This window comes from Camellia sinensis, chromosome 12 (genome assembly GCF_055761805.1).
Source record: "Camellia sinensis isolate YWXY chromosome 12, ASM5576180v1, whole genome shotgun sequence".
Lineage (NCBI taxonomy): Eukaryota > Viridiplantae > Streptophyta > Magnoliopsida > Ericales > Theaceae > Camellia > Camellia sinensis.
The window spans coordinates 141398498-141410570 of record NC_138972.1 but is presented as its reverse complement, the minus strand read 5'-3'; the positions used below and the strand labels follow the sequence as shown (position 1 = coordinate 141410570).

The 12073-nt window shown below is 36.0% G+C and overlaps 1 pseudogene; it reads left to right on the top strand.

Annotated features, from left to right (window-relative positions):
- The first annotated feature begins 7084 nt into the window (after nt 1-7084).
- Nucleotides 7085-10275, top strand: LOC145803942 (uncharacterized; annotated as a pseudogene).
- Nucleotides 10276-12073: the final 1798 nt, after the last annotated feature.

Genomic DNA, 12073 nt, shown 5'->3' with positions numbered 1-12073 from the left:
ATGTCCACCCTTGCTCGCTCGAGCGAAGGAGTGCTCGCTCGAGCGAAAGCTGCGTCTGTGTAAAAACCTGAAAGAGATGAATGTATGCTCGAGCGAAGGGTGCGTGGCTCGAGCTAAGCCACTTATGGAAAACACGCGTTTTTGGTTCCTCGCTCGAGCAAGAGAGTCTTTGCTCGAGCGAGCTTCGCAGTCCCAAATTTCTATAAGTATTTATTTCAGTTTAAAACTAGGAGTACTTCTCCAGATCTTCTTCTTGGATATTAAGGTTTATATTTGGGGATATTTTGCTAGTTTTCTTTGATGTTTTGATTGAGTATTCAACTCATGGTTTAAGGAGTATACATCAAAGGATTATTTGTTTGTTCTACACAAAAGAGAGAGTTGTTCTTCGGTGGATTTTGAAGAATTCAAGCCTGAAGCTTTGGTGGATTCTGGAGTGGCTCATCGTCAAGATAATTCCGAGGAGAAGACGGGGTTGGAAGAGGCACATAGGGGTTGGTTCAATTTGGACGTGGATTTGCTAGGTAATTGAGAGTATACCTGTATAATTCCTTTATGTCTTTTTAGTGGATTGTTTTGTGGCTTTTGCCCGTGGTTTTTTTTATCACAATTGGAGTTGTCCAATTGTGATTTTTCCACGTAAAATTGTTGTGTCAATTTGTCTTGATTGTTTGATTGGGATTGTTGTTTACTGCTTAAAATTGATACATAATCACAAATCAACATCTAGGAGATTTCTAGATTTTTCAATTGGTAGCAGAGCAGGTCATTCTATTTTTAAAAAAAAGTCTTTTAGAATGAGATCTTGTTTGATTTGTGATAATGGATTCAATTCGTGAGGGAAATTCAATGGTTCGACCACCCCTACTTAACGGATCCAATTATTCATTTTGGAAAGCTCGGATGAGATTGTTTTTAAAATCTATTGATGAAAAAGTTTGGCAATCTGTCATGTATGGGTGGATTGAACCGACGATTACCATTGATGGAATGACCTTCCCCAAACCAATTGATAAGTGGGACACAATTGATTACCAAAATAGTAGCTGGAATAATAAAGCTATCAATTCTCTCTTTTGTGCTGTCACACCTGAAGAGTTTGGTCGTATTTGCAATTGTGAAGTCGCAAAAGAGGCTTGGGATATTTTACAAACTATTCATGAGGGCACTCCTTTTGTTAAACGCTCAAAACTTCAAAGGCTCACGTCTAGCTTTGAAAACCTTTCAATGAAAGATAGTGAGACGTTTGATGAATTTTATGCGAAGTTGAGTGACATTGTAAATTCCAGCTTCAATTTAGGTGAAAAAAAATATCAGAATCCAAAGTTGTGGGAAAAATTTTGAGATCCTTGCCCTATCGGTTCCAACCAAAAGTTACGGCGATTGAGGAGGCTCAAGATGTTGACAACCTCAAGCTGGATCACTTGGTTGGAAATCTCCAAACTTATGAGGCACATAGGAATTTTAAAAAGAAACAAAAAGATCTTATTGCTTTTAGTAGTGCTCATAGAGTTGGAGAGGGTTCTGATGAGGATTGTGAGATAGATTCCAAGATTACGGCTGCTTTTGTTAAATAATTTAAAAAATCTTTTTTGAAAAAGAATTCAAATCTTTTGGAATCTACTCATACTCATAAATCTAAAGGCAAAGATAAACTCAAAATTAATTCTATAGCCAAGAAGGGGAAATGAAAGATACAAGGGAACTCTGAAAGAGTCTAATGCTATGAATGCCAAGGATTTGGCCACTTTACTTCAGAATGCCCCACTTGTTTGAGGAAGAAGAAAGCCCTCGCTATCACTTGGGATGATGAATCAGAATCTGATAAAGATGAAAGTGACAATGAAGATTAAGGTGAAGAGGGACATAAACAATTCCTTACTTTCATGGTGGCTTCCGAAACTGAAGGACGAACAGAGTATCTGAAGAGGTCGGTCGAGAATGCCACTGATGATGAATCCTCGGAGAGTGATGATGAAGAGCTTGAGCAAGCTTATGAAAAGTTGTATAAGGAATCTCTTAACTTATTCAAACTGAATGACAAACTTACTACGAAACTCAAAGCATGTGAAAGTGAGAATGTCAAATTAAAGAAAGAGATTTCTGAGGCTAGGAATGATGCCCTTAAGATTTCTAATGATCGACAAGCTCTTTGTGCAAAACTCTTGACTTGTGAGATAGAGAGGAATGAGCTACAGCAAATCTATTCAACATATGAAGAAAAGATTGAAACTCTCGAGATGTCTCAAGTTGCTTTGGAAGAACTAATGATCAAGAAAGAGGAAGAACTCAAGTGTGCTATGACTACCATTGGTCTTTGGAACAGAGGATCAAAGACTTCGGACAATATCATTGGGTCTCAACAAATTTGTTCTGACTAGAGTGGCATTGGCTTTGGTGGTAAGAAAGAGCAAAAACAGAGTGCTTCCACATCTCATGATACAAGAACTCAAGGAAAGGGAGAACAAAAAATTCAACATGAGAATGGACTTCTCAAACTTCCTAGAGTTGATAAGACCAAAGAAAAGAAGGTACACTCTGTTTTTATTTGTCATCATTGTGATATGCATGGTCATATTCACCTTTATTGTTATAAGTTGCATGAGAGTGTCTCATAGAGATGGAAGAAATTCCAACATCTCGTGGGGTAGGAGACACTTCATTGGTAGTAATGAGGTTAAAGGTCATATTAGACCTCGTTATTTTGATCAACTTGAGACCAAACTTAGAGCGAGTTTGTATTTGCCAAGACCTAGAAATAGGAAGTTGGAAACCAAGTTGAGACGGGTTCCCATGGAAGGGGAAGGGAACCATAATGTCAAGACACCACCCAAGAACCGTCATTCTCACAACTTTGTTCATACTAAAACGGTTTGGGTGAGAAAAATTGACTTGTGTTAATTTGTTTATTAGTTTTAATTTTTGGGTTTTTGTATGTTTGTTTTTAGTCATTTAATGTGTGCATGTTCGTTTTCTGTCTTGCTTTGTTTAGGAAAAAAAAACCAAAAAGATTTTCTTAGTATGGTTTTGCAAGCTTAAAATTTTTTAGTGGTCCTTGGTGCATAATGGAATTGATAAGAACATCCATTACATGTTAATATGCGTGTGCTTTCTGTGGTCATTACTCATTTTGGAGTGTGTGTTTTTTTTATTAGTATGTCTCATTCTCTACACACTCTTGGATTAGCAAATATCGGAGTCTTCCGCCTTAGTGATTATTTTTTTTCTATGGACTTCTGGCATTGTATCTTTTGCTTTTCTAGAGGAATTGACCTATAGTAGCATATCATGGGTGATGTTGAGTCTCTTAAACCACCTTCCATCTTTTTGCATCTCCACGGCTTTCTCCTCTGTTCTTTGTAGTCCAGCCATGAGGAAAATGCTACCTCAGAGTCACCGACCAGGCCATCCTTATTATATCCATGCTTCTCTGGTTCGGTTTCCATACTCTTGAGCGTGTCAGTCACCAATGAGTGTGCAAAAGAGAGAAAAAATGTGCAAAAGAAAGAAACAAAAAAAAAAATGTGCAAAAGAAAGAAAAGAAAAAGATGTGAAAAAAAAATGAAAAAAATAAAGGATTCATTGATTGAGGGGGAGCCTCCGCTTTTACTTACCAAATACCCCTTGATTCCTAATGGTTTGACTTTCCTTAGTTATGCTTAGATTCTCTTGCCGGAGGTTCAGCTATCAAATCACTACTAGGATTTGAATCTTGTGTTTGTCGAACTCCAAGAGTCACACACACACTTTTATCATAGGATCTATGCTTTTCACATAATGCATCACTTTGTTTCATGAGGAATCTTCTATAGACTGTGTACATTGTGTTTTCAAGTAATTGTGTTTCTTGGATAAATCTTGTGTGTTCTAAGGTACAAATATGAGATTTCTTGCTTGCTCCACCATATTATTTTTGTCGTTTTCTTCTTGTTCACTGTTTTCAGTGTTTGTGGGGTTTGGTTTATCATTGTAAGAGTTTGTTAGAATGAACACTTTGATTATTTCCTTCTTGCATGCTTTAGTTGTTTGAGCTTCCTTTGTCAATTCGTGACAAAAAGGGAGAAAAAGTTGTTTTTCATATGTCTTAGGATTTCATGTATTTATGTCATGTGTCAGGTGCATGTGTCTTAGTTTTCATCTATTCATACTACATGTTCTTAAAATCTCCAAATGTTTTCCATCTCATACTTCAAGATAATCTTGTCATATGTTATTGCTTTTTCATATACTCTTGTGGGACTAATAGTTGTTTTGGAGATTGTGGCACTAATAACTGTTTTGCAGATCATGACCTTGAAAAAGAAGTTGGCTTTTGTTGGCTGTAATGGGTTGGGGTGTTTAGGATTTTATTTGTTTAGATGTGTTTTGTCACGGCATTGCCAAAGGGGGAGATTGTTAGGTTTTATTCTTGGCAATCCCGTTTGACAAAACTCCTTTCAGTTGTACTTGTTTTCGTACTTTTATTTCAGTGAGGTTATGAGTTTATTAGATGCGAATCCAACCCGAATCATGCCTTGCAGAGAAGTTTGTGGTGTTTAATACTTTCAAGATTGCCACTTCGCTGATTATGACGGAAATCAAGTTGCCCGGTCAGCTCACGGGAGTCGAGGTGGTAGCACCCCTTGGCGGGTTCGGGGCAGCACCCTGGCAGGGTCGAGGGGCAGCGCCCCCGAAGCAAAATGCAAAAATGCATTCGAAGTTGCATGGTCGCCCTTGCTCACTCGAGCGAAGGAATGCTCGCTCGAGCGAAGGCTGCATTTGTGTAAAAACCTGAAAGAGATGAATGTACGCTCGAGCGAAGGGTGCGTGGCTCGAGCGAAGCCACTTATGGAAGACACGCGTTTTTGGTTCCTCGCTCGAGAAAGAGAGTCTTCGCTCGAGTGAGCTTCGCAGTCCCAGATTCTATAAGTATTTGTTTCAGTCCAAAACTAGGATTACTTCTCCTGATCTTCTTCTTGGATATTAAGGTTTATATCTGGGGATATTTTGCTAGTTTTCTTTGATGTTTTGATTGAGTATTCAACTCATGGTTTAAAGAGTATACATCAAAGGATTATTTGTTTGTTCTACACAAAAGAGAGAGTTGTTTTTTGGTGAATTCTGAAGAATTCAAGCCTGAAGCTTTGGTGGATTCTGGAGTGACTCATCGTCAAGACAATTCCGAGGAGAAGACGGGGTTGGAAGAGGCACATAGGGGTTGGTTCAATTTGGGTGTGGATTCGCTAGGTAATTGAGAGTATACCTGTGTAATTCCTTTATGTCTTTTTAATGGATTGTTTTGTGGCTTTTGCCCGTGGTTTTTTTTTTTTATCACAATTGGAGGTGTCCAATTGTGATTTTTCTACGTAAAATCGTTATGTCGATTTGTCTCGATTGTTTGATTGGGATTGTTGTTTACTACTTAAAATTGATACATAATCACAAATCAACATCTAGGGAATTTCTAGATTTTTCAATCTTCATATTATATCCACATACAAATGTTAATGTTCACAATGTTATATCAATATGATCATGCTGACATGTGTGAAAGTTTGCATTGGGGCAAAAAAATGGACAATATTAAGTAGGAATGCATGTTTTTTAATGGTAATCTTCATATTATATTCACATACAAATGTTAATGTCCACAATGGTAATGTCGAGGTTCACATTAACAACCCCTGTTTTGAATATAAGAATCATGTTAATGTTCACATTGTAGCTTACAAAGTATAAAAATATGACAACATCAACAATGCATTAACTACATACCACTATCTTTTTGGGTAATCAAATATGATGTGAATAAGAATGTACATATGATGTGAATGTTCACATCACAACACTAGCTACACACATAGACAATAATATATCAAACCACCATTTCATTATTTTTTGAAAAACAAAAAACAAAAAAACAAAGGGTTCACATCCTTTGAACATCATCAACACCAATAGCAACCACAATCACAAAAAGGGAAAAAAAATATGTTATCACTGCTTAAAAATAATAATGTTCACATGTTGTGAACGTTCACATCACTACATTATATGAGAGAGAATTTTCCAGAAAGGTGTTGTGAACATTCATATCAGATAAGAGAGAAAGTACAAAAATATGACAGTATCAATGCATTAACCACACACCACTTTTTTTTTGGGTAATCAAACATGATGTGAATAAGAATGTACAGATGATGTGAATGTTCATATCACTACATTAGATAAGAGAGAATTTTTCAAAAAGGTGTTGTAAACGTTCTCATCAAATGAGAGAGAATTCTCAGGGCGTTGAGGCCATTAAAGAACTTTCGGAAAATGTGTCCATTTTATAAGATTACCAATTTTTCAAATAAGTTTGATGAAAAAGTAGCTTTTTTAGGAACGTTAAATATCAACATTAAAGTTTGATGAACTGCACCGAACAAAACCCAACGGAGTATTTCGGATTTATTAGTATTTTTTTGATTTTTAGTAAAAAAAAATCATTTAAATTCATACAAAAAGTATACTTTTACATTCCACTTGACTAGAAAAATGAAAAAAAGTAAAAATAAAATTTTAAAATGTCTACTAAAGATGAAAATTTTGACTTTTTGTACTTTAAGAAATAAAATTATTTAAGTATTTTTTTCTTAAACAAAATTTAGAGTTCCGACTATTATAGGGGTGAGTTTGGCATCCAATTTAAAAAAAAAAAACACACACACACACACACACATTTTAGCTATAAAACAAAAAGATCATATTTTTATCGTTTTTAGTTATTGCTATAATATCTTCATATATTAATTTAGGAAAAATTATCCAAAAATTCCATTTGGGAAAATGTTGCTCTATTTAATCCTGGAAGTTTTCTTTCAAACCAATTAGTCCTTTTATTTATGGTATATTGTGGAGTTTACTTGTTTACCCTTGAGTGTTATTTTGGTTATGATTTTTTCCTAATGTTTGGGTGGGTTGGTTATGGTATGGTGTTAATTTTTCCATAAAGCCAAGAAACTTCTGCTCTCTCTCTAGCCAAGAAACTTCTCCTCTCTCAAACTTTAAAGATATATAACCATCTCTACATCTTTGTTTTTTCTCAAGAAACAAACAAACAATGGATCAGAAAGTTCTTCAATCAGAAACCCAAAACAATCATAAACCCAACAACTCTTTCGTAATGGATTGTGGAAGCTCACTCAACAACTCTTTCGAGCTCAAATCCATCGAACGCCAACTTCACTCTGCCATTTCTTCTAGAATCCTCTCCATTCCTCGCTTATCCGATCACCACTACCTGCCACCGCAACAACCACCACAACCCATCTCCAGAAAATCCTCAAAATTTTCTTACTCATTTCACAAACTTCTTCGATCCATTTTTAGCCCCAAACAAGCGAAAGCAGGATCGCAAGACCTATTTTTTGCTGTTTTCGATGGGTCAGGCTCGCTTTTGACCATTCTAGAAGTGCCGGCTAGTGGTGGTGGCGGCGGAATTTCATCGGAGTGTAAGTCAATGGCGGCGGCAGTGGTGATAAGAAAGTCAGCCTTTGAGCAGTTCACCCCCACCACTTCAAACAGTATTTCATGTGCTTGAAAGACCCAAAAAAAAAAAAAATTATATTATTCTGTGTTCATGTAGTATGTTCCCAATTATGTGTGTTTTTAGAATGTTGTTGATTATTATTTAATGAGTTTTAGTCGATTATAATGGTTTTCAGCTTTGGTTTGTGATATGTGAATCTTTTTTTGTTTTTTTAAGATTTGTGAATCTTGGTAATTATATGAAAAAAAAAATTACATTAATTTTATACAAATTTTTACCAAAGTTGATTTTTTTTTTCTTTAACCAGAATGATACGATAGCAACATTATAATAATTAACAATCATTTTGGTAAATTATTTATTTTCAATTACTAGGCCCACAATGCAGTTACGTTACTTTGTATAATTTTTTTGAATATATATTTATTTGTATTATATTACTCAAATTATTTGTATTATATTAGTCAAATTATATTTATTTGTATTATATTAGTCAAATTTTTACTTTGTACAATTATCATTTCATGTGCGTTTTTTCAGAACTAAACCTTTCTCTTTCTCTCTCTCTCTCTCTCTCTCTCACACACACACACACATAGCAACCATTGTAGTAGAACCATCATCAAATGAGATCAACATTTTGGCCTCAGTGAGCTCTCAACCCTCTCTGACTCCGATTACGCCACCATTAGAGGACTCTGCTGGAAAAGAAAACCATGAGAGCCTCCTACAGCCTCAATACGCCAATAAAACTAAGAAAGCAGGGATAAAAGCGAAACAACAACAACAACAAAATCAATCTTTTGAGAAGGAGTTGCAAGAAATGCAAGAAAAGCTTCAACAGTTGAGGATCGAGAAGGTGCAAACTGAGGTGCTATTGAAGTCAAGAGAGGAGACTTTGACGATGAAAGAGAAGGAGCTTGAAACAAGGGGGAAAGAGCGAGAAAAGCTTCAAATGGAGCTCAAGAAGTTGCAGAAAATGAAAGAGTTCAAACCCCTCATGGTCCCCCCCCCCCTCCCTCCTTTTTTTCCCCTCTTCAATACGATGTTTGGTTGCCAAGAAAATGTAGGAAAAATGAAGGAACTTTAGAAAGGGTAATTTTCCTACATTTTCTCAGAAACTGAACCCAGATTAATGTTTTAGAGTTGATGATTCTTGGTTTAGTTTTTCCTCTAAATTTTTCTATATTTTCTCAAAAACAGAACAGAGAGAAAGAGCTAGAAAAGAAAGACAAGAACAAGAAAGGTTGCCCTCAAATGAAAAGGTCACCTCCACCTTATATCCTATGGCTCAAAGATTAATGGAGGAAGAGAAGGAAATAAAAGGATTCGCTGAAACCGAAACAACCAATTTCTACGTTTTTTGCGTTCACAACTGAAGCCATGAAGATGTTGGAGGAAGAGTAGTATCTTCAGTTGAAAACAAAGTAAATTCAGTAATTTTCTCTATATTTCTCTTTCCCCCCCCCCCTTGTTCTTCTTCTTCTTCTTCTTCTTCTCTCTCTCTCTCTCTCTCTCTAATATTTGTCTCATTGAATTTCTACAGAAAAGAAAAGGATTCGTTGAAACAGAAGCAACCAATGTCTACGTTTTTCATGTTCACAAATGAGCGAAGAGCAACTCTGCTTGCAGAGAGAAAGAGTGTCTTAGAGGTAATTGAAGAGGCCTCACGTTTAGTTTCTTGAATTATTGTTATTGATCATATGCTAATTTGTAAAATTAGCATCATTTGACAGGTTATGAAGATCACAGGTGAAGAATGGAAGAACATGATAGAGAAACAGAAGAAGCCTTATAAAAAGGTTCAATTAACTCTGTCTTTCTCTTTCAATTTCTCTCTCTATGTGTCTCTGCAATAGCAATTTCATATTTTGGGAACTTGCAGATTGCAAAGCAAAACAAGGAAAAGTATTTGGAAGAAATGGAGGCTTACAAGCAGAGGAAGGAGGAAGAGTCTCCCAATCTCAAAAAGAAGAGGATGAGATGATGAAAATTCACAAGCAATATGCCTTGCAATTGCTCAAGAAGAACGAGAAAACCAATAACATAATCGAGGTTTGGCCTTATAACAATGAATTATCGATACCTTCTTATGAAGCTTGGCTTTTGAGACCGCTAAATTATGTATGTTCTTGTTATAGAAAAAAAAAAAGAGAATCGCCAGAAGAAGAAGAAGATTGCTGATCCTAACAAACCGAAGAAGCCTGCATCCTCATTCTTTCTATTCAGGTTAGTCATTTTAAAATATGTTATAAGCGCCTATATATATACCTAATAAGATTAAAAGTAAATACCTAAAATTTTGGTCATTTTATTTTTATTCACAATGATGTTGGAATTGCTAGTAGTCACGAATTAGCCATATGGAGGTGAATCAAAGAATTAGCAGACATTAACAGTAACAAAATGTAATGAAATTTGCTTTATATTTTCTTATACTATGTTATTTTTGTTGATAATATAGCAAAGAGGCAAGGAAGAACTTGTTGGAAGAGAGGCCGGAAATTAACAACTCTACCCTTAATGCCCTCATTTCAGTGAAATGGAAGGTGTGAAATTTAACTATCTGTTTGGGTAATTCTTTTTTTGAAAATGTAAAAAGAAGTACTAAAACTTTTGGTTTTGTACTTGTAGGAATTTAGTGAAGACGATAAGCAAACCTGGAATAAAAAAGCAGCATGAGCCAAGGAGCCAAGATGGAATTGGAAGAGTACAACAAATCTGCAACAATGGAGGAGGAAAACAACAACAACCCACAATAGTAACAAGCAAGCTTGAATATTGATGAAAGAGGCCCTACTTCTGTCAATGTGTTCAAAACTATTTCTTTTCGTGTTAACATCTATTAACTATTATGACCACCCGGGCATCTTAACATCGTTGATTTTTACATTTTTTTTTTTTGGCCATTTGAATGTTGAATCTGTAGTTCGAGATTGAATTAGTATGATGATTCAAAGTAGTTTGCAAAATCAACGAAGTTATGTTTTTCAAACATTCCAACTTGTGTGTTGAATTAATTTGATGATTCAAATCTGTAAATCAAGTATAATGCAGCGGGTAAAAATTTCAAATCGTACCTTAGGTGATAGAACCGAAGCGAAGAACCTTGTGGGTAAATCACGTGTTTCACAAACCACGAACAATGAACACCCAACAGTGGAGTGATACCACAGTATGAGTATCACCCACATGAGTCATAGTGCAAAAAGCTTGATCGTTATTTTAATGGGAGAGAGTTAGAGAGTATGGGAAAAAATCATTCGTTATTTGATACATCCCATATCCCATATATCGTATCAGATATATAGGATGAGTATCCCATCTATCCATATTAGTTAATATGATAGATATAGATATCAAGAGTGGGTTATCCAAATAGGATTCAAATTCAAATTCAAATTACATGGATAAGTTTAATGGATCATGGGTCATGCCATATGGGCACCCAAATTCGGGTCCAATACTGGCCCAATTTCTAACATCTCCCACTCACACATGAGTTTACATGACACTGCCACATCTCTATCTTAATCTTCAAAAAAAAAAAAAAAATGAACAATCTCATACTAGCCAATGAACCGTACGACCGCTGAGAACACTTGCATGTGGGAGCTCTATACTAGAAACTCAATATGAGTTAGCATAGAGACATCAACCCAAAATGAATAGAAATAGTGTCTCATTACCCAGACCCATCTAGCTACATCGGTCCAAAAACATCTCTAACCCCTCAAAGAGCATGTTTGACCCTCCTAAGTCCCGCATTATATTCATATCCAATCAGCATCCCATAGAGAGCGATGTGAGTTGTCGACAATGAATATAGAGTAGAGATGTAGAACTAGATGATCTTCCCTTCACCCTCATATCATTTAATTTGAAATTGACCGCTTTCCTAGTAATGTCCCTTAAAGCCAAATCATACATGACCGCAGACAACATACCAAAGTAGTTGAACATCAACTCCTCATCTTATGACATAGTCAAAGGTCACAAAAGCACAAAGTGAAATCATTTAGGAAAAAATGACTTTTAGGACTCACACAGCGAAGAAGCAGGGATTTATTCTCTCACCTCGATAACGGGTCGATAAGCACATGCAGTATGAATGCATGTTATAGTGGAGTAACTCTTCCAAAGAGTGATGTTAAACTCACACACCATACAGATCTTAGTCTAGTCGATCTTAAGCGCACAAGTTGTTTCCTAGCGTCTAACTCGAATTCTCTATTTGCTCGCCTCTTACGCATCAAATGAGATCTCACATCTGGCTATCCATAACAGGCACATCATGGAAAAGTGGGTACTCTCATATCCATGATCGATCTCTAACAAGACCTTATCTTGGCTCCAACCAAGGTGACATAGCTAGTGGATAATTTTAGCTTCTCTATTGGCTCCAAATACAATAAGCCACTAGTCTCGTCCTTGCTCGCTACCTAGCACTAAGGGCGATTTCTCGTGTGAGTGAGCCAATCTTGCCTGCTAACATCAATTTATTTATTTTATGTATGCTAATTCACAAACCATTGCGAAAAGTAGTAAACATAAATGTGT